This window comes from Talpa occidentalis, unplaced genomic scaffold (assembly GCF_014898055.3).
Source record: "Talpa occidentalis isolate TD23 unplaced genomic scaffold, MPIMG_talOcc4v2.1 talOcc4.11, whole genome shotgun sequence".
Classification (NCBI taxonomy): Eukaryota; Metazoa; Chordata; class Mammalia; order Eulipotyphla; family Talpidae; genus Talpa; species Talpa occidentalis.
The window spans coordinates 60,342,456-60,362,412 of NW_023601104.1; the positions used below are offsets into that span (position 1 = coordinate 60,342,456).

At 39.6% G+C, this 19,957-nt stretch overlaps 1 long non-coding RNA gene across 1 annotated transcript; it reads right to left on the reverse strand.

Annotated features, from left to right (window-relative positions):
• Positions 1 to 9,612: 9,612 nt before the first annotated feature.
• LOC119238270 (uncharacterized) lies at positions 9,613 to 16,632 on the reverse strand. The gene is made up of 3 exons (XR_005123519.2): positions 16,577 to 16,632; positions 10,596 to 10,673; positions 9,613 to 9,774 (listed from the first exon to the last, which is right to left on the reverse strand). It is a non-coding gene; the product is annotated as an uncharacterized LOC119238270 (long non-coding RNA).
• Positions 16,633 to 19,957: the final 3,325 nt, after the last annotated feature.

Here is a 19,957-nt window from a genome sequence, read left to right on the forward strand (position 1 = left end):
TTCTCCATTGTCCTGCTCCTATCTGTCAATGTCTAGTCCACCGTAAAATCAGTACTGACACATGCATATAAAAGGATTGTCTGTAGCTAAAGCCAAGCAAACATAATACCCACCATGGGAAAGGAGACTTATTCTTATGAGGTAATTGTTTGTCACCAAAAGATGCTTCTTTTTTGAGGAACTCCCAAGTGTGAGAGAAATGACACTGTGATCAGATTTTCCTAAAATATCTTGGGTTGCTAAGAAGCTTCAGTCTACACAACCGCACACAAATAAGTCTGCTCCTGGTCTGGAGTGATCACCATTATTCCTTCTTCTCCTACATTCAAAACCACTGGAGAGAAAAATGTCCAGAGAGATGCAGAGGATGGAAAAAGAGAGATAGAATAAAACCGAATCACCAAGATTGAGAACCAAAGTGTAATCCGTCAACTCATTTCTAAGATTCTTAGCAGATAGCCTGTGGTTAGAAAAGAGATCTTTTTCATGAATTTCAAAACTCAAAGGACAGCATGGTAGAAAAAAGAAACTAGCTCTCAGCTCTGCCTGGATTTAAATCCTAGCATACTTACTACCATATGTCCTCCGTCAGATCTCTTCCACAGGCTGAGCATACACTGCTTAATCAAAAAAGGAGTGTCTAATAACAGCTCCCTTATAGTCTTGTGGTGTAAATCAAATGGAATAATGCTTAGAATGAACAACCCTCACTCGATTGTCTGGCATAGTACAGATAGTTAATAAATGCCCATCTCTTCCCTCAAGAGGCTTCTAATCCTGCATTAGGTAGCATGAAGAGCTGGTGTGCGCTAGCACTTGAAAACATCAGGAAAAAATTCTATGTGAAAATTAATATACATGCAGAAAAATAACAAGTTAGTGTGTCAACATATTCTGAAGGAATTAGGGAAATCCTGGATTCATATCAGTGATTATTTTCTGACAGATAGGTAAACAAAACAGAAAACCCAAGACACTATCATTTCAGTCTTTCCATAAAAGCATGAGTTACAGCATCCTCCAGTTTGGTTACCTCCCCCAAAAAGAAGATTTTGTCACTAATATCCTTCTTAATACATGAAGAACCAGTAAGACTTTCCCAATTCTGCATATTCAGTTTTCAAACCACAGCTAAATAACTGTTTTCTTTGAGAGAAAGAGAGACAGAGACAGACAGAGACAGAGAGAGGGGCAGAGAGAGACAGACAGACAGAGGGAGGGAGGATTTAAAATGACAGGAATTCTTTTTAATTTCATCTCATTAAATGATTTGGAGATTAGTGAGCCTGTATTCTTCTTTCTTATCCATTAGCCTATATTTTGAACTACGGATCATTCCTCTAAATCTCAGGAGCAGCTGGAATGCTCTGAAATGAAGCTCTCAGAACTGTAGAGGAGGCAGTCCCTCAGCAACACTCATGGTCTGTGTTCCTCCAGAACATATAATCAGTGATAATCATAAGACTTTAAAACCCTTCCATCCTTCCCTCCAGAAAACATACAAAATGCTGTGCATGAAAAGGGCAATGTTTCAAAATTAAATGTTTGACCAAGCCTAAAATACTTTTTAAAATAAAATCAGTACTAACTGATTTCCTATCAGTTAAAGAATTCCTATCATTTTAAATCCTCCTTCCTTCTGCCTGTCTGTCTGTCTCTGCCCCTCTCTCTGTCTCTCTCTGTCTCTGTCTCTCTTTCTCTCAAAGAAAACAGTTATTTAGCTGTGGTTTGAAATCAGTTAGTACTGATTTCATTCTTCACTAACTACTCTGACTCTCTTTACTACATACCAAGTTCAGGATAAAAAATGGATAGAGATTTGCCCTCCACAAAAACTGTTTTTGTTATGATCCACAGCAGTTAGAAATCCAGTTGATGATTACTGAATTAAGAATAAATTCTACCATGTTGTTGTCAAGGTGTGAGATCTCGCCTTCCACCTCTCCTTCATACAGACATTACAACCTACCTGATTACTAGCCACGTCCCAAGTGTACTTCTCACTCTGTCTCATCTTGCATTTGCTAATGCTGTCATCTTTGTCAAGATCAGCTCCTTTCCATCTCCACCTATCCAAACCTATCCAACCTTCAAGGCTCACTTCAAATTTCTAGACAGGGTCATTGTGCGTGTCACAGTTCTAATAATAAACTCTTTCTCTGATGAGACGGTGGGTGACCAGAAAGCAATACAGCAAGAGCAGCCTCAGACCTCAGACGACACCCATTCCATGGTGCTTTGTACATACTGGATTTAAATATAATTACATAGAGTTATAATCAACTTGTCTATAAGTTTTTTGAATGCAAAGACAATGCTTAAAATTTCCAATAATTCTTTACAAATAAATGTCTTAAAAACAGTAAGTGTTCGATAGATAATAATGTCTGTTTTTTAAAAGTCTTAGCAAAAGCTCTGCATCACTAGTCACCTGTGTCTCAACTGCCAATTTGTAAAAGGACGGGCAAAGTCAAGGTCTTTTTAATTAGTTTCCAACTTTATACCACTTACCGCATTCTAGATTTCCTTCTAGTCATCAAAACACATGCATGATGGCCTTGGTTCCAAAGCCAGATGAGACCCTCAGACAAATGGATTCTCCTTAGAGATTCTATTTCATAAGTATTCATGACAGAAATGGAAATTTTTCAGCCTGTAGGCTGGTCCTTTAGGTTTTGATGGTTCTACTGTGACAATATGGTAAATGCTTTCAACATGTGAGAAAATGTCCTTCCTCCTACATAACAGAAGTAGAAGTCAGGTGGTCCACCCTGCCACCCACCGTCTCATCGGAGAGCGATTTTATTACTGGAACCATGGACATACGCCATGACCCTGTCTAAGGAGGATTCCTGAAAAGCCACCCTCCGAGGAATCCAGAATTTTAATAGCTTGAAGACTGATACAATTTATAATCGTTCCTCTGTTTGAACCTATGTCCCACTCACCTTGAAAGAGATTTTTCTTCCTGACATGTTTTCCTCCATCACTTTTGAAAATTACTAAAGCAAAACACTCTTCTCTGAATTTGGGTGTGGGGGAAGTTGATAATTTTAAAAGAAGAAAGGATTCTGTACCCCTCTTGAAAAATGAAAACCAATCAATGTCATTTTCCAGGGTTTTTCTTTTTTTTTAAGATTTATTTATTTATGCATACAAGAAGAGCGGTACAGGCCAGAGGTGTAGGGGTAAGGGGATTCACCAGAGACAGAGTGGGGAACAGAACAGGCAGTTTGACAGAAACACACTGCTGAGGGGAACAGAGGGTGAGACAGGAAAGGTCTGCTGTGCCAAGTGGGTAGCTCCCTGGCCGGGGATCAAACTCATGCTGCAGTGACTGCAAACAGCTTCATAGGCTGCATCTTAACCCCTTGCACCACCAGGGAGGCCCCTTCCAGGATTTTTCTGACAGTTCATCCTCCACATAAGAGGCAGAGCCTTGGCTCCCTCTTGCAAAAGCAAATGATAGAGTCAGTTTGGGCCTCTACCACAGAGCTTTGCTGTGGAGAAGCCACTGCAGGTGCTAGTGTTGCTGCTGGAGAGAGTCTAGGGGACAGCAGCCAACACTGGAGAGGTCAAAGTTCGGGTGCAGCTAGTTGATTTTCTATTTAATCCCACAATTTGGAACATCTGTATTTACAATTTAAAAAAAAAAAGGCCAAAAAGTTATGTCCTTAAAAGGCCATAAAATACTGACAAAACATAAGTAGCTTTCAGGTTCAAATTTTGAGAACTGTGTTTACACTAAAGCAGCATCCACTTGGCTATGTCAGTAACAGTCCCACTTACTGATGCCAAAACAGCAAAATCACACTGGGTGGAAATCAGGCTACTGGAGAGAAGGCAAATTGCACAGAGACCATCATGTCCATTCTTCCCTGCCATTTTTCATAAAGAGACCCTCACAGCAGTACAATTTAAAGTGTTGCAAAGCACCACCATCCCCTTTCAACTTTAGCTGTTCCATTATTCTTCAATAAATTGAAAGAGGGCAGACTTTTATGCCCCACCTCCAGAAAAATTCACAGAGCTTGACCAGAAAGCAATGTTGCTGCCTAAATGATAAAGGGATAATTCTAATTTAATTTAAAAGGGTAAGCCATTAGGGGACTGAACACCTCAGGGCTTATCCACAGAGCTCAGGCCTTTTATTACTGGATTTATAGATCCCCAAACACCCAGATCAAAAGTGAGTGAAAGTCATTTCCCCATAATGACTCTCTACTAGCCTATGGATAATGAGTTTGTTATCTCCATCCATCTCTCATTAGGGAGGGATTGGCCCTTTACAAATGCAGTAGAGTGACTAAACTTTATATACTGCTTTTAGAAAGAAAGAGCTGGAAAGAATTTCCCAGCGCATCAGGGAAAGCAGATTCTAACCTCATCTTCACTGGCTGGGTTTGATACATATAACTTTGACACACTTCCACTTCTGAAGATGTAAAACAGGAACAAACCATCTTTAACAGAGAGTCATTGTCAGGATTAATGGTATTTCATGTGTATTATAAGAAAAACGTATACAAAGAATCCTTACACATATTTATCTGTTGTTTGATGTCCATGGCAGAGCCTGGTAAAGACAATGATCCAATAAGAATGCAGAACTTTGTTACTGAGGGATAGTAGAGCTATGCTTGTGTGAGAGGTGGACCTTTAGGGTTTAAGTGGCTGTTCATCCATCCTCATGATCCTCACTTGCCCTAAGGCAAGTGGCCCACAGATCTGAACTCCTCTGATCTGGAGAACTTCCCAGTCCACCAGGGTTCTATGGATCTTGTCAAAATATCTCCCAAGAGGACCATATGAGGAGTTTGTTAGACTATATCCACTCTACTCTCCCCTGATTAAGAATATAGCTGTTGACTACTTAGTGGTTATTTCACTAGTAAGCAGCAACCAATGTCAGAGCAAATTTTAACCAAGTCCAAGTTATCATTCTTGCCAATTTTCAAACCCAACTCAAATGTTGTCATGAGGCCCTGCCATTACCGAGTCACCATTGTCAAAGCCATGAGAACAACTTTATCCTACACCAACTACTGCCTAAGGTGAATGGTTCTCCACCCTGGCTAGACGTTATCATCACCTAGGGAGCTCTTAAAATCCTCATGCCCAAGTAAGCAGCATCCTAACTAAATCAGAACTGGAGGGGGGGGGTCACTCTTTTAAAGGTCTCCATAGGTAATTCCAAATGTACTCAAAGTTGAGAGAACTGCTATACGTAGGGCCTTCCATCCTACTCTAAGAGGTGCTAGGATGACCAACTCTTAACTTTCTTAGATTTAGCAGTGAATGTCCCACATCCCAGCAACCATTCAGTCCCAAGAAAACCAGGACAAATTATCAGCTCAGTGTTAAACCCAGTTTGTCAACAATTAGATTTCCACCAAGATTAAAGAAGACTCTTTATTCTTCACCTAATTGTAATTGATGAAGCATCTCAAATCAAACTCCATTATTTCTCACCCATACCACATGTGTTCTCTATTCTACAGCTCATTCCCCACCAAAAAGACTCAGAGGAAAATGTCTAAGACCCAAGAGATACTGATTTGTGAGCAGAGAAATTACCTGAAAAAGTTAAAAGTGAATTTCAATGAACATTTATTAAAAGCCTACTAGATGCCAAGCACAGTTTCAAATGCTGTGGATCAAAGACGAATAAGAAGAAAAGCTCAGAGTGTTCACAGTCTGCTAGCACTGTAACAGCCAAGAGAGAAAAAGGAGAGGAGCAACCAAAGGAAACAGAAAGAAAATGAAGTAAATTTAAAAATAGGCCAGGAGGATAAGTTTGTACATTTGATACTATAATTTTGAACTTTTACATTGGTAGTAAAATAGGATACATATCTGCTCAAAATAAAAATGTAATTCTAGGGAAACAAAGATAGGAATTCCCACACATAATATTTTAAATCATATTTCTTCACATAGTACTTCAGAAAATGTTTTATTTCTAAATTTTAAAAACTGGAGCTGATGAAATGATTCAGAACCACATAAATCTCCTAGAAATCCAAGGACAATGACCACTAGAAAGCCGAGAGTACATCTGAGCTAAAGGAAGCTATTTGCCTTGTGAGTTTGTCTCCATTTTGAAGTTTTTGCTCATTATGAGTAACCCTCTCTTGTGTAAATCACTTAAGAAAAGCAAAAATAAGAATAACACATATGGTGGATTACTACAGGTCACGGCACATTGAATAAGACGCAGAAACAAACAGTGAAGAGTAAAAGTAATCTCGAGACTTCATAAGAAAATAGAATATAGGGGCCTCCCTGGTGGCACAAGGGGTTAAGACACAGTATTCGGAAGCTATCCAGAGCCACTGCAGTACTAGTTCGATCCCCGGCCAGGGAGCTGACCCACATGGTGCAGCAGACCTCTCCTGTCTCACCCACTGTTCCCCTCAGCAGGTGTTTCAGTCAGTCTGCCTGTTCTGCTCCCCACTCTGTCTCTGGTGAATCCTCTCACCACCACACCCTCCCACACCTCCAGCCTGTATCCCCGTTCTTGTATGCATAAATAAATAAATCTTTTTAAAAAATAGAATATTGGGCCTCCCCGGTGGCGCAGCGGTTGAGCGCTGGGTTGCGAAGCTGCCCGCAGCCTCTGCAGCGCCGGTTCGATCCCCGGCTGCTCCTCGGCCACCAGAGGAGGGTCCCACATGGCGCGCAGACCTCTCCTGCCGCCCGCTGCTCCCCTCTGCAGTGTACTTCGGTCCTTCTGCCTGCTCTGCTCCCCGCTCTGGCTCTGGTGAATTCTCTCACCCTCCCGTGCTTCTGACTGTACCCAGTGCATGTATAAACAAAACAAACAAACAAACAAATAAATAAATAAAACATGCCTCTATTAAAAAAAAAATTAAAAAAAAATAGAATATTGCCCACTCTTAAGTAAAATCAAACATCGGCAAATAGCTGGAAGAAAGGTTCAGAATTCATTCTAGAACATTCTCAATTACCAGGCAGAATTAAGATTGTCCATTTTGGATAAGTTTAAGTCTTGTTATTTTTTTCTATGTCTCCCAGAGAAGGAAATTATAGGCTCATTCAGCCTTTGTTTTATTTTTTAAACCAAATCAGAAAGGCTCAGCAGCTCTCCCTTTTTCCTGCCAATAAATAATAAATAAATAAATAAATAAATAACTCATTACTTAAAGATATCTAAAGCTATTTAAGTTCTATTTTCCCTTTTATTTCTTATGAAATATGTATAAAAGAAAAAAATGAGCGTTTTTAACACTTTATATTAGAACTCCAAATGACCAATCAGATCAGTTACTAATTCAGTTTAAACAGGAAGCATTCAGGCTAAGGCTTCCATGAGCGTGCAGACGCTGACGTGTATCAGCTTGCAATGACAGATGTTTGAGTTTTGTGAGCTTGTGAGTTCACGCTGATAGGGTGATGTTGCCCTGGGTGGAGTATTTAAACCACAGAAAGTGGCAAGGGCTTCAAATCAGGACATTTTTTTTTTTTTTGAAAGCTCAGCATTACACATTTACTAGCACACCACTTATTCTAGCTTACCGCCTATCTTGAAAGTGTTAAAAGAGTCAGAAATATTTTTTTAACAAAAGGTGAATTTTGAATCAGAAAGTAAGAATCTCAAGTATAACCATGAATGAAATGGCCCAAGGAACACAGAAAATACAAAATTTTTCCTGCCATAGTGAGGGACTATGAAGAAACACAACTGCTCTCTATGTCAGCTCAAAATAGATCCTTCTTTAACAAGGAGATTCACAAATAAAGCCAGAGATTGGACTGAGGTCGACACTCTGGAGGCACACAGAGAAAGCATGATGAGGGTTAGGGCACCTCTAGTTCCTAACTGCACCAAATCCATGCCTTGCCTCGTCTCAATCAGATCAGGGGGACCACATATGGGTGTCCAGCACAGACAGGACACATTCACGTTGATATCTACCCAGTTTCACAAGTAGAATGTCTGCTCTCTCCACAGCGCCCCAATGATGCCCTTCATGAGGTGTAAACACAAAATATGATTCCAAAGTGTTTCCACTCTGTCATAGCAAAGTGAACCTGAAGAGAAAAAATAAATAAATAAAAGCAGTTGCTTGTTTGCCATTCTCAAGGTGATGTTCAAGGTAAAAGATTTTCTATTTTTGTTCATGCTTTGTAAGCATGAACACAAAATTGCTGGGAGTCCTGACTGGTAGGTTTCTGTTTGTTTTTATCCAAACCTGTTACAACAACAGCTTCCTATTTCTGACGCAGGAATATGCTTTCTGTGTCCAGTGCTTCTCTCCTAATCTTTCACATCCCTTTTTGTGACAGACTAAAGTGAAGGAGCAGCAGGTCAACCTTTCATTGATTTAGCAATGCTTCCCTCGGTTTGAAGAGGTGGAGAAATGTTTCCTGTCCCTTATGAGGCATAAAGGTAGAAAATTGAGTTTTATAAAAGGCTGTCCATGTGAATACTTTCCTCGGCCTGCCTGGGCTCTGATTCCCTGCACTGTCTGCTCATTCACAGCAACCCTGCTCCCTCCACAGTCCCAACCAGATTCTGACACCAACGTCAGACCTCCAGTGCCCCAGGGGAACAGATGACCGCCTGAACCTTCTCCAACTCTGATATGCTGCCCCGGGCTGCCAGGTCCTGGGATCATCCTTCTTATCTCACCTAGTCTCTGACATCTTTGGATTCTTGGATTTCTTTAAATGCTTCATATCTGGCATAAATACCTTCTCTCTCTTCGTTCCCAGCAGAATTTGCTATGAATATCCCTATGCTGCATTGAAAGAAAATAGAGAAGGAAGGAAGCAGGAAGAGAAAAAGAGAGAAGGGAGGAAGGAAGGAAATGTCCAGTGACATTTTCTGTCCACACACTTCTGTGTGCCCATGAACTAAACCTTTTTTCATTTACTGCCTTTTTGTGCCCCTGTATTGCCAACATCATTCAGCCGTGGCAACACCCTTCAACACTACAGCCACACACCATTTGCAATTCCTCTACCTCCTAACAGTTTACGCTTTTCCCAAGATATTTTGCAGGAAAGGGAAAAAAGAAAAGGTTTCGAAAGAATTTTGTTCTGCAGCAGCCCTGGGAATTTTAAATTATGAGAAGCGCATTCAGACCATTGAACTACAGACAAATGACAAGCTTTGTTTTCCAAGAGGCCATTAAAAAATAATAATAACCTTTTAAAAAGGAAAGACAAAAGCATCACAGAACTAGATGTCACTAATAGCATTTCATCAATTCAAGATAAGTGGTACACTGGCCTCCAATCCCATCCCTTCATGAGATGACACTGATAACCTGATGCCAAAAGGGAGGAAGGAATAAATAAAACTACTATATCCCTGGACAATTCATACCCAATCTGGGAAAAGTAAAAGGAGAGCAAGATAGAAACTAGCTGAAAAATACAATTTATAAAAGGAAGAAGACTTCCTGGAATTCATCCCCACCAAGCCTAGGAATTGTAAAGTATAGGTTACTGGGTACTTTGAGGGCAGATAGACACTCATTTGCATTTGAAGGTATGCAAGAAATGACCAGCCAAAGGAGGCCTAATTAACTTTGCTTTCAAGTACTACTGTGATAATACATAATTCATTACCTTTGTCTCCATAACTTTTTTTTTTTTTGGTCCTTCTTTTGAGCAACAAGTTTTTTAACCCCTTATGGCTCATCAGGCTCCTGTGGGGGCTGCACAAATAACCAGGGGTGTGTAAGATGATCCTCAGGAATGCTGAAAAAATATTTGGACTTCCAATTTTTACGTATTTTAATCCTTAAAAAGAGAAAGAAAACAAGTCTTCTAATATGTGCTCTATGGATTAGCTCTGGCACCTCAGTCAGCTTAGATGTCCTGAGATGTTATGTAGTCAGATGTCACCTGGCTAGGACATGTATCCCGAGAAGAGGACAGATAGGAAAGATGAACACCCAGCCCTTACTTGTTCTTTTATTTTTTTTTTTTTGGCATTTTTCTCTATATTGGAATTTATGTGTGTCTAAGTAGAGACATGTATCACATATCATATTATCTAGTTTTAATCAAGAAAATTCTCACCAAATGTTCTAACAGATTTATGAATTTCTGCAAAGAAACAAACCTACTGTCAGCATTATGACTGAGGAGGACCCAGGGACACCAAACAGTTAAGGGGTGCATGCTCTAAAATGGTCTTGCCTCGGGCCTCCCTGGTGGCACAGGGGGTTAAGACACAGCACTCTGAAGCTATCTGTGATGCCTCTGCAGCACAAATTCAATCCCTGGCCAGCCAGAGTGCTAGCCACATGGCACAGCAGCCCTCTCCTATCTCACCAGCTGCTCTTCTCAGCAGTGTATTTCAGTCAGTCTACCTGTTCTATTCCCCACTCTGTCTCTGGTGAATCCTCTCACTCCCCACACCTCTGACCTGTACCCCAGTTCTTGTCTGCATAAATAAATAAATCTTAAAAAAAAAAAAGTGTCCTGCCAAGCACATGCACAAAGGCAATGGAAACAACTGTTAAGAGTGACAGAGTTTTAATAGAATTGGTGTGTGCAAAGAGGGAGAGAGAGAAAGATAAATGCAAGGATATTTCTAATGAAACTCCAAAACTTACCCATTCCCTCATGGGGAAATGCACAGCCAAACAGGCTTATCCCAAAGCAGAGCCACCGAGGCCAGAAGTCTCAAGTACCTTTTGGCAAGGAACCACAATAAAGGGATTAGGCAGGTCCCAGAGAGCCAGGACAAAAGAAAAGATTCAAAATTCAAAATGTACTATATAATAACCCCCATGAAGTCAGGATAATGGCTGCCATTGTCTCTGCCAAAGACCAGGAACAGCCTCCCCATATCTCCCACCCAGAGTCTCTCCCGAGCATCTCTTCCAATTGTCTCTACACATCTTTTCCTTGATACGTCTTGTCCCAGGTCTGCTTCATTCTACCTCCCTTTTTATATCCACCTTGGTCCTTCCCAGCTGCTCCCCATTCAGGGAGTTCACTTCATGGCATACAGAGACTTATAGTCCAAGGTGCCTGCACATAAGTAGGGGCAGAAAAAATGGTATTAGTTAGAATACCATTAGTTAGAAAAAATGTTATTAGTTCAATGCTCCTCCTACTTACATGGAGGTGTATCTGTAACAATACTAATAATACAAATGCAGGTAAAAGTATAAGAAGATGCATTGGCAAAGCTCACACTTCTCCAGTACACATTCTGTCAGCTACGTAATTAATCCAACTCTTTAAGGTAAACTAGATGTTTTAACAATAAGCAAGAAAGCAACTGCTTTTCAAAAGAGATTCATGTATGAAAAGAGCATTGTGAAAATGAATGTTTGGAAATCTTTATATCATTGTATAATTTTGTTGAAGAAAACAATGTTAAGTACATTGCTATAAACACTCTCCTATTTGAAGACTGTTTTTAAATCATCCAAATGGGGGCCTCCCCGGTGGCGCAGCGGTTGAGCGCTGGGTTGCGAAGCTGCGCGCGGCCTCTGCAGCGCCGGCTCGATCCCCGGCTGCTCCCCGGCCACCAGAGGAGGGTCCCACATGGCGCGCAGACCTCTCCTGCCGCCCGCTGCTCCCCTCAGCAGTGTACTTCGGTCCTTCTGCCTGCTCTGCTCCCTGCTCTGGCTCTGGTGAATTCTCTCGCCCTCCCGCGCTTCTGACTGTACCCAGTGCATGTATAAACAAAACAAACAAACAAACCAGCAAACAAATAAATTAAAAAAGCATGCCTCTATAAAAAAAAAAAAAAATCATCCAAATGGAAAGTTCCAGTGGGTTTAAAATGCTTTTGTTAAAAACATTAAAATGCATTACCTTCAAATCAGTTTTGCAGAAACATCTGATTAAGATGACAGAAAATGGAAATTTGCTAGTCATATTTCAATGAAAACCATTGCAAGATGAATTCTGGGTTGGAAATTGGCTAATATGATTAAGTTGAGTCCAAGATGAATCTCCTCTATACTTGAATATTTTTGAGAAATAGTTTTCAACTATGACAATAATTGAAAACCAAGTCTCAAAACAAACTTCAATTTGAAACACACCTCCCAATTGCGTCATTGCAAAGTCTAAAAATTAATAAAACACATCCAAATACTTTGTTCTTATTTAAAATCGATAATATTGTATTATGATTTCAGAACAGTAATATTTTAACAAAAGCAAAACTATTTTGTGACTATATGCAAAACATCATTTCAAGCTGTGTATGCTTATGTCATCCTTTTTAATTCTTTTATTAAGTGTATGTTTTATAATAAATAATTACAACTACTGTCATCCATGTATATAAGTGATAAATATATGTATATTGTGGGTGTAAGCTCAAAAATATTTTACTGATAAAAGTGCAATGGCAAAAAGTTTTCTGACAACTGGTCTGCAAAGGCTTTTGTACTGATGAGAATTAGTTCCCAACACATTATGGTGCTGACTGTATACACCAAATAGCAAATGCCTTTTGGTAAAAAAGACAGTAATAAAAACATATTCAAAGCAATGCTTCAATAAAGATTCAGTTAGGAAAAATAAGGTGTATGAAAATATAGACCACAAAATATATGCTTTAAGTATTCATATTCATCTTAGAATCACAACTGGAGGTCTATGGTGGTTCCAGTGCTCCGTTTTGAATGCTTTTTGAAAAGTTGGGTATGACTAAAGTATGATTTCAATTCAAGGTCCCTAGAACCATTTAACTGCCTTCCACCTTAGAGTGAAATTTTATGTTCACAGATGACATCAATATTTATGATAATGAAAACACAATTTATTCATCCACAAAAGTTTTATTAATCTTTATGTCACATCAACATGCTCCAGTGGGTTTCCCACTTCAGAGCCAAAGCCCAAATTCTTAGAGTTGCCTACAAGATCCTCTGGTCTCACACCTTGCTCACCTTTCTGCCCTCAGTCACTGGGCAGCAGCTATACACTGATCTCCTTGCTCTTTCTTGGAACATTCCAGATCCATGCCCACCTCAGGCTATTCCATGAGCTGAGAAGAATTTTTTCCCTATTGACTCCCTTCATCACCAAATTCAGGTCTCTACTTAATTGTCACCTTTCCAGGGAGGACTCTCCTAAAGCCACCCTGTAACCCCTATCTCCTCTCTTACTGTTCTCTTTAACTTCAATCACCATTTCAAATAATACATAATTACTTTCTCTTTTTTATTTAGCTACAAGGGAAGATTTTTGTGTTTTACTCACTGCTGTGTCCCCAGCACCTAGGACAATACCTGGAACATTGTATAGCAACACCTTTTGAATAAGTATTCCTCTTAAGAAGAAAACTGAAGATTCATTTCAAAATGCTCAGGATAAGAAAAAAAAATCTGCATTAATCTATTCAATATTTATCATGAACTTACTATGTAAAAGTCACTATTTTTGATTGTTGAGGAACTACAAAGATGAACAGAACTCCCTTAAGAAGTTGATGATGCGAGGCTTCCCTGGTGGCACAAGGGGTTAAGACGCAACTTATGAAGATGTTTGCAGCCTCTGCAGCACAAGTTTGATGCCCGGCCAGCCAGGGAGCAACCCACATGGCACAGCAGACCTCTCCTGACTCGCCTGATGCTCCTCTCAGCAGTATATTTCAGTCAATCTGCCTGTTCTGTTCCCCACTCTGTCTCTAGTGAATCCTCTCACCCCACCCCCAACACCTCTGGCCTGTCCCCCAGCTCTTGTATGCATAAAAAAAAATCTTTAAAAAAAAAAAAAGTTGATGATGCAGCATGCGACTCAAACACATAGTTATAACAGATGTTAAGGGCCACTGAAGAGTTGCTGGGGAGTGTTGAGAACCCATGTCTAGCTATTTAGGGAGGGAGGGAAAGTCAGGAAAGTGGAATATCAGAAATGACTTTAGAGAAGAAAATATTCTAACTCTCCAAGTTAAAATTTTGTCCATGACTTTAAACAAGTCACACATTACAAGGTATGATTCATTTTCCTCCAAGGAAAATGAAAACTGTTTCAGTTTTTCCCTCTTACCACGCCACAGAGGTAAACAAAATGAATTTATAAATATATTTGTCCTTAAGGAAGTTAGAGCTCCTTATGAAACTAGGAATCATTAGATTTTTAACAAAGGATTTTTAATCCAGATACTAGAAAAAAGTGATCCATCATAGCAAGGGGACATTGTCACATCAGAGATGAGTAAGTATGACCTATGGTGACAGGGATGCACCCTGCCTGAATGGGGGAAGAAAATGTTTATTGATTTTTGACACCAATAGTTTCCTTCAACAAATGCCACATTCTTGACAGGTCTATGTTTCTTATTGTCATTTTGCCACTTAAAGAGGATAACAAGGAAAAGTCAAAATCCCATGAATCTCTATTAATCTTTGTTTCAAACATCACCCAACAATTGGGACATCAGATGTAACATCTTTCCGGATTTTCCCCCAAGCACTCATATCCTTTCATACCAAATGGGAAAAGAGATACAAATCCAGGATTACCAGACTTATACTTTCTAGCATTTTTATCTCATTCTACTATTATATATTTGTGATCATAGCACCTGCTGATTCTGAAGTACCAAAAGAACAGGTTCAAGAGCTCTTGCAACTATTTAGTTGCTGGACTAAAATAGGTACCTGGACAGAAAAGACCTCTACTTAAAAGAGAAAAGCAAAAATATCTTCTATGCCATTAGAAATGCGTCGCCTTCCAGCAACAGGGTGATGGTGGGGCAGTGGCGGGTAGGATGGCAACCGTAGGCACTTTGAGGTTAAAAGTGGTGTGTGTTCTTCATTACTGATGGTTTATGTCAAATATGGCATCAAAAAAGGACTTCCCAGGAGCCCTAAAAGGATCATTTCTTTATACTAGTACAAATAGTTGTCTGATGATGAGTGAGAACCAGCACAGGGAATGCCAGCATTATTTTCATATCGGTGAGGTAGGAGAGGTAGGATTGAATTTCAGACCCCACACAAATATTTTATTTATAAATAAAAGTTTGAAATGGCATATGAAAACAAACTTGTTAAAGGTAGGAAACTCTTCCTATTATAAATAAACATCCACAGCTTTTAATCAAGTATAAAATCATATCTCCTGCTTGAATAATTTTCTTAAGCAATTAGAATATGCAAATCAATGAAGGAAAAATATCTTAGGGGTAAATGCTTTGATTATATGACAAGGATCTTTATCAGCAGTTATGAATGTCACTTTCTACAAATGTCCTTCAGAAGAAGGGCAGAGATAAATGCTATGCAGACCACCACGAAGCTCAAAAGAAATCCATTTAGTTTGCCAAACTCTTTTGTAACCAGGCTCATGTTCCTACTTTCTTATTGATTCAGAATCAATGAAAAGTTTATTGCTTGATTCAGGATGTCCTTTTGGACAAACTGATTTTCAGAGCCAAGGAGTTAATCTTCATGTTTTACATGATACTCAAGAGGTGCATTATTAAGCAGGTGGTGTGCATTTCATTTCCAGGAGAAGATAGACATCTCCACAGGGATGAAGGAAGAAGAAGAAGATAAGATCTTCATTTCATTGTCGATGAAGTGAATATCCTGAATAGATACTCCGAAGCAGTCTAATGACACAGCACAGGTCACAGCGGAAATTTGAAATATTCTGAGTTACTATGGAAGAGGATATTCAAACCTGCTACTGCTTATTTTCTCATTTTGAAGAGTTTTTATATCATTTCTCCAAATAGAAAAATGCTCCTTGTCTCTCCCCTACCACTCCTTCTAAACTGTGTACATTATTCAATAAATCTAGCAATTCCAGCTGAGCATAGTCATTCTGGCCCCAAACAAGCATCTGAATTTTGTTACTGTCCACAAATAGTGTCCATGAAAACATGCTTCCACTCCCACACTCTACACCTCTTGCCAACTCAGAGGCAAGGCCTTGACACAGCCCCCAGCATAGACCACAGGAACTGCAACCCAGACTGAGGTGAGATTATTCAGAAGCACTTAAAGAATTCATTTCATTCTGAAAAGCGGACCTCAGTCAGAGTTTAGAATCAAATGTGGGGCATAACACTAATAGAAATAAAATCTGCAGCCTGAGGAAATACCATGATCAATTTTTATTGAAATCCTCTACTAGCTGAAGTCTAGCTTTCTTTTGGTTTAGGTAAATGTCCTTCAATTCTTAAGACCTATGAAATTTGCCCCTATTATGGCTGATCTATTCCATGGTTAAAAGAAAATGTCCGACCTTGGAAATTGCCAACCAGAAATTCTCAAACTCACAAAGCACACCTTGAAAAGAATGCAATGCTTAATATCTCAATTTCTCTACACTTCCCTTAGAGAAAATTCTCCCTGTCATCACCCTATTCCTTACCCGTTTCATATGCAAAAACCAAAAGGCTAAGCTCATATTAAATTCTAAGACCCATAGGTGGGAAAATACCTCAATAAATTTCTCTTGGTTAAAGCAAAACAACACAAAAATTTTCTTGCATCAATGAAAGCACAGGAGAAGAAAACTTGAGCCAAACAAAATGGTCCTCCCCTCACTCAATCAAGGATTTTTGTTAAAAATCCATTATTTATAAACAAAACATACCCACAGTTCTTACCTGCTGCCAGAGAAGGAAATGGTATTTTAAGTTTCAATCCTGTGCATTTTCCTTAAGAAGTGATACCTGCTGACCAGAGAGAAGAATTAGCTATGAATAGCCAATAAATATGATTCTATGAACTTTAGGGCCCCAAGTGGACCATTATTTTACCAATGAGCTAGCTTTTTAAGCAGGATGGATGAGTGCATGGGCACATTAGAGATGCCAGCCTGTGGTCGTTAACTGTCTGTGCATCTCCCTCCGAGACACCAGGTAGCAAAATAAACTGCAGCCCCATAAGCTGAGGCCTTAAATGATGAAAATTAGTTTCAGGTGTCGCAATGAACAATGCCCTGTTTTACACCCCACCCTGAACACCAACTGCACCTCCCTTCTCCCTTCTCCACTCTCCCATCTCCCCTCCTCTCTCTCTCTCTCCCTTCTTTCTAGGTAATCTTTCCTCCTGTCTCTGCTGCTCATTCTTTCTGTCTCCATCTGTGGAAGAGGGCTGAGGCAATGAAGAAGAATTCCATCTTTCTCCTTCTGTCTCCTGCCTCTAATCTCTCTTACCCTGTTTCTATCCCTCAAGTCTCTCTCCTCCCTCTGTCTCGCTTTGGGATTTCAATTTGGGTTTTCCTGTTTTGCAGGGAACAGTACTGATTTTACACTCTAAGAAATGAGAGAAAACAGCCAGGCATGGAGCTCTCTGGGAGTGAGTCACTATCGTTCCCAGTGGCTTTATTTGTCTTCTTTATAAGTCTCCTTGCTGCCCACAAAAGTGCCAAGTTCCTGATAAATGGGACAGCAAGGTGTCACATTTTTTCCCCTCTAAATGCAGAGTAAACTTTCACAGCCTTGCTCCACTGTGCTGAAAAATGAAACTATAACTACATGCTGGAAGGTCCTTAAAGAATTCCTTTCTAGGCATAGCCCCGAAGCAGCTTCCACATGGCTAAACAAGCACTTCGAAGGAAAAATATTTATCCTTATAAAATGATTTCCCACAAGAAAACTTTGGTTGACAGCTACCTTTTCCAGAATCCTAGCTACACAACTGACACTAGAACCCTTACCTGTGATAAGAAGTCTATCAAAGAGAAGCAATGAGAAGCCCTTCCTAGGGTGCACTGAGTCCTGCAGACCTTCCTATTACCATGGCCAGCACAGTATAAGCAATAAATGTGTATTGGTAATGATGAGGCCTGTGTTTTATGGCCTAAAGTCCTGCAAAGACTAGAGTCCTGACCTACCCTTTCTCTTCTCAGAATGTTATTAGTTCTAGAAAACACTAGAAGTTTTCTTATAGGTTTCAATAAGCCAACACTGTCAAACATAAGAGTCTCTTTCCACAATTGTATTTCACTCCCATAGGCCCTGTTGCTTCAAACCAGTGATTTTTTTTGTGAACGTTTTATTGGTACACAGCCACACCCACTGGCTCACATACTGTCTAGAGCTGCTTTTGTGCTGCAAGAGCAGAGCTGAGTAGTCACCACAGATATTGCCTGACACTTTACAGAAGTAATAGACATGCCTGCTCTAAACAACAGAACACCTGATGGCAAAACCAATAATTGCTGTCACTCACTGAGCATTTACCATAAGAAAGTGTTATGGATTACCTTACTTAATTCTCACAAAAACCTTACGAGTTAGGCATTTTTATTATGATCATTTTAAGAAAGAAACCAGGCAGATGTATCTGTATATTAAATCACCAAAATGTATACTTTAAAGAGCTTATAATTGTATACTTCAATTATATTTCAATGAGGTTGAAGTGAAAGAAGGAAACAAACTAGGTACCTTGTAAGAGGAGGCAAAAGCCAAAACCAGACAGGCTGGCTCAAGAGCCCATGTTAGTAACTACTTCTCCAAACTGTTTCCAGATTAAGGGAGACTAATGTCCCAGCAGGCAAGAAACTCAACAGTAGAACATAGTGCAAAACAAAGAGTGTCTTTTTTTAAAACCAAAGAAATTAAGACCAAAGAGTGAGCAAGGATTTAGACTATGAACTAGGATACCAGACTGTCAAATTTTACCCAAGTTTAACTTTTAAATGGCTATATAGATTCCTAACATGAAGTCTAGGAAAGAGAGATCAACTAGCTGGGTACTGAATAACCATTAAGTGAGTGGCTAGACAGGATGGAGTAACACTAGAGTATCTCACAGACCCAAAGGCAGAATTGAATGGCCAAGAACTAGGAAGAGTAGGGCTCAGGGTAAATCCAGGGATCTCAAGAGGAGAAATTAGAAATTAGATCGCTATTGTCAATATGATTCAGGCCCAGCAACATTCAGTTTCTGGTTATTTCCATACCCTGTTTCAAATTCCAGGGAAACAAAAACAGCATTAGGCAACTCTTGCTCTTGTATAAACCCCAGATCTTCAAATAACATCATTTCACTCAATGTCATTTTGATATAACATTGATGAGGAAAAAAGAATCCCAGCCCATATTAAAGGAAACCTTTCTCAAGGACCTGGCTCTGTTATATATTGTCCTTTTGCTTAAAGTCACAGTTTCCCAAAACATGTTGACATTAAATGAGTACTCACTGAACCTCTACTAGAGGCTACACATTAGAATCACTTTGGGGATATTTTATAGCAAACCAACTGTGGAGTCTCACCTAAGATCAACTGGGGTGAAGACTTGGGTGAACTCAAGATTCAGTGATTATGGGAAGTGGTACTTTCTCCTGTAGGTCTGGCCATCTCACAAAACCAACTAGAAACAGAAATGAGAGAATCTCAGGGCTAGTGTCCTCCAGCGACTCTGGCCTTTTCAAATACAGGAGCTAGTAAAAGCATCACTATAAACCCCAGATCTTCAAATAACATCATTTCATTCAATGTCATTTTGATAGAACATTGATGAAGAAAAAAGAATCCCAGCCCATATTAAAGGAAACCTTTCTCAAGGACTGGTTCTGTTATATATTGTCCTTTTGCAATATATTAGGTTATTTCTCACTTGCAAAATGCAGGCCAAAAAATACTCATCTCTGTGAATAAGGCACTTTTACTAATCTACATCATGCCATGGAAATCAGATCCAACAAATGAATCAACATATTCCAAGTGCCCACTCTACATGGAGACTTGTCCTGCTCTATAATCATTAGACTCCCTGGAATGCTGTAGAAACAGAGCATGAGAGATTTCAACTTAGTAGGCTAACAATGTTTTTCCTTTTTGTCTGGTTTCTTTCTATTAAGAAATGGGTTTTCAAGCAAAACTACAGAAATCTGTGTTTGGGGAAAAATTTTAAGGATGGTTATCTTGGGCATTAACATAGAATTAGGCCTCCTGATATGGGAAGAAAATTATTAATGTTTCTAAGACTATTTGTAGGAATGACTAAAAGGTAACTGAAGAAACACTTATAAGA